This window comes from Mercenaria mercenaria, unplaced genomic scaffold, assembly GCF_021730395.1.
Source record: "Mercenaria mercenaria strain notata unplaced genomic scaffold, MADL_Memer_1 contig_131, whole genome shotgun sequence".
Classification (NCBI taxonomy): Eukaryota; Metazoa; Mollusca; class Bivalvia; order Venerida; family Veneridae; genus Mercenaria; species Mercenaria mercenaria.
In genome coordinates, this window is record NW_026459292.1 from 37,660 (window position 1) to 41,585 (window position 3,926).

Sequence of the window (3,926 nt, forward strand, 5' to 3'; positions counted from 1 at the left end):
GGCACTGACCGTCAGATGGTACAATAAAACAACGAAAATATTTAGATATCAGAAAAATATATATTTCTATAATTCTTAAGAAGGCATTGAAACTTAGAATATATGTTTTGGAAACATTAATCGTTTTTGCTAATTGTTCCATTCAAAATTGAGAAAAAAAGAGTTTGTAACAGGATACCGGAGGTAAACTGTTTTTATTATAAAGCTTTATAAATAACAACCGGTAAGAACGTATTCCTTCGTAGTGTGTTGTCAAGAAGGCAGGCTTTTCTTTACAGCAGCGGCGGTCCGGGTTCCATTCTAGACTCGGGTATGCTTTTTTATTTTTGATTTGGCATTTTTAAGATAATTTAAAAACTAAAACTCATGTTCAAATGTTCATAATGTGACCAAGTTTCAGTTTTAAAGAAAGATCATTTTTTAGCCAAAATCTGGAAATCAGTGCCTTTAACACCAATAAGAATATCCGCCAGAAGCAAAGAAAGCAAAAAAGAGCACACTTGATCTGATCAAACATGTTCGCGAGATGTCATGGAAAGTGCATCATCCTTACGACCGCTAGTACCAACTTTTGCTGGCTCGCCCCGGCGACAGTACTACGACAGGATTTAACTATGAAAACTACCTACATTGTAAAACGCCGAACATCTCCAGTTCCTGGCTCCCAGCTTTTTCTTTCAATTGCAAAGAGCAAGCCAGCAACTTGAAACAAAATGGCGGTTCGTTATGAAAAGAGGTCAATCGAAAGCTCGCTTACAAAAGCCAAAGTGCCCTATAAGGCCGCGGCCATCTTTAACGAACAAAAAGAGCTCAATGACACGCTAAGTACCAATCTATCGCAAGTAGAATATTGCATCAAGCGCTTCATCATAATTGCAGATATGAGCTTAACAGTTAGGGAAACTTTGGGTAACGGAGCCAGGGCAGGTCTTGGAAGCTAGTGTATTTGAAACAAATGCCATTAGGATCTTAACACTGGAACTTTTCAGGTGCTGGATACATGTTTATATTCATATTAAGGCAGAATGTTCAAACTGCTACTTTAGTGATGGTGATGGTGATAATAATGAGTGAATACAAAATTTGCACCGGGACCATGTGGACTATATGGACACTTCTAATATTGAGGTAGTAGACCCTTTTTCAATAGCATATCATCCGTTTGCAATGTATGACATTTAAGGTATTAGATCACTAATAGAGAACCTCATTTTAGAAGAGTATTCAATTCCTACCATAAACCTACTTTTACTGCAATTCTTAGGGGGTCGTAGGTTCAAGTCTTTCAAGACTAATTATTGATTTCTTGTACAAAAATGGAAAAAGAGGAATCTTATAAGAGATTTCTTAATATTCAAATAAAGACAAATATTCAAAGTGTCTGGATCCTTGTATTCATAGATCTGCGATCTCCCTATTCAGCTAAGCAGGTTTGCTGGTCCGGCTTGAGACGAATATCATTCAAGAAGTAGTACTATGCATGTAAACATTAGAAAGAGCATGTCACGGTGGCACAGAGGAGACGTGCACTACTCTCTTTTTTTCAATTGCACTTCTTTTTTTATGTCGTTCCAATGAGATACTAACTTGAGGGAACGACTAAGTCTCTAAGTTGTAATGAGTTTCTAAGTCGTAGGAACGACATAAAAAAAGAGAAGTGTAATTTTTAAAAAAGTATTGCATTGAAAAAAAGGAGTAGCGCAATAAAATAGTAGTGTGATAAAAAAAGAATATTGCAATAAAAAAGAGTAGTGCATGCTAGCTATATCGAGGGAACGACCTACTAACTCGTTGGAACAAGTTAGCTATATCATTCCCACGACTTACTATCTCGTTTCCACGACATAGTAAGTCGTTCCCACGACATAGCTAACTCGTTACCACGACATAGCTATCTCGTTTCCACGAGTTAGTCAGAAAATCAAATTGTTTCTTTAAGTTATATTTATTATACCTGTGATCATCATGGACGACCAAAGAACAAACTTGGACACTGTCTGTGGTCCCAGATGTGGCTGCTAAGTTTGTCTTTCTGAGTCAATCTGCATTAAGTCTAATTGGATGGACCCAATATTGAGTGATAGAAACCCTTTTGGTATGTCAGTGACACTGTATGTCGGCCAATATCCGGCTAGTTTTTGTCGGCTTTGAGTTTAATTTAAGTCGGTGGGTATGAGCAGTTCCGTAAGGGCTGCTTTAGTATGCCGACGGTAGAGGCCCCATATACCACCTGACACTGCATGTAGGCCAATCTCCGGCTGGTTTGTGTCGCCTTTGGTGTTAATCCACCCGTACTAGACCTATTGCGAGTTGGAGTGGGTTGGGCCCCCAGTCAGTTGACTCGGCAAAACGCAGCCAGTAAATGACCCACATACAGTGTCTGGGTCACGTTCTGTCCTCCGCCATCGGCAATCAAGAGTATTTCCGATGGAATGACTAACACCAGCCGACGAGTGGTCAGACTATCTCCAACCCCAGATTGACTGAAGGTGACAAAAACAGCCGGACACGAGTCCACATATATTGTCATGGGCCTCTCGGACCTCTGCCAGAGCATTCCCGACGGAACAGTTCATACCACACGACTGGGGTTTGAGCTACTCCAAACTCTACTAGGTCGAGTTCACGTTAACTGACTCTAAAGGTGACATATCTGGGACCACAGACAGTGTCCAAGTTTGTTCTTCCATGATGATCACAGGTATGATAAACATAACAAACAATTTGACTGGCTGACTACGTCGTGGGAATGAGACAGTCATGTCGTGGCAATAAGTACATAGCTAACTCGTTCCCACGAGTTAGTAAGTCGTTCCCTCGACATAGCTACTCTTTTTTGTTGCACTATTCTTTTTAGCTCACCTGAGCACGAAGTGCTCATAGGTGAGCTTTTGTGATCGCCCTGTGTCCGTCGTCCGTCCGTCCGTCGTCAACAATTTGACTGTTAACACTCTAGAGGTCACAATTTTAACCCAATCTTAATGAAACTTGGTCAGAATGTTACCCTCAATAAAATCTTGGAAGAGTTTGATATTGGGTTATCTCGGGTCAAAAACTAGGTCACCTGGTCAAATCAAAGGAAAAGCTTTTTAACACTGTAGAGGCCACATTTATGACTGCATCTTCATACATTTTAGTCAGAATGTTAATCTTGATAGTCTCAAAGTCCAGGTTGAATCTGGGTTATGTAGAATCAAAAATTAGGTCACCAGGTCAAATCAAAGGAAAAGCTAGTTAACACTGTAGAGGCAATATTTATGACCATATCTTAATGAAACTTGGTCAGAATGTTGATCTTGATGATCTATAGGTCAAGTTCAAATCTGGGTCAGGTTGGATCAAAAGCTAGATTACAAGATCAAATCAAAGGAAAAACTTGTTAACACTCTAAAGGCCACATTTAAGACTGTATCTTCATGAAACTTGGTCAGAATGTTAATTTTGATTATTTTTAGGACAAGTTCGAATCTGGGTTATGTGGGTTCAAAATCTAGAGTACCGGGTCAAATCAAAGGAAAAGCTAGTTTACACTTTAGAGATCACATTTATGACCATATCTTTATGAAACTTGGTCAGAATGTTAATCGTCATGATCTTTAGGCTTTAGGTCAGGAGAGCGATACAGGGCCTTCATGGCCCTCTTGTTTATTACACTACTTTTTTTATTGCGTTACTCCTTTTTAAATGCAATGCTTTTTTAAAAATTGCTGTTTTTAAGTCGTTCCCACGACATACTAAGTCGTTCCCTCGAGTTAATAGCTCATGGGAACAACATAAAAAGAGAAGTGCAAATGAAAAAAAAGAGTAGTGTCACTTAGAACTGTGCCACCGTAGAATGTACTGATCCGTACAATAATCTTGATGGTTTAGTATCAGTATTACAATATGCGTATTATCCTTCGTCTTTACACGCAGTTATATAAAGT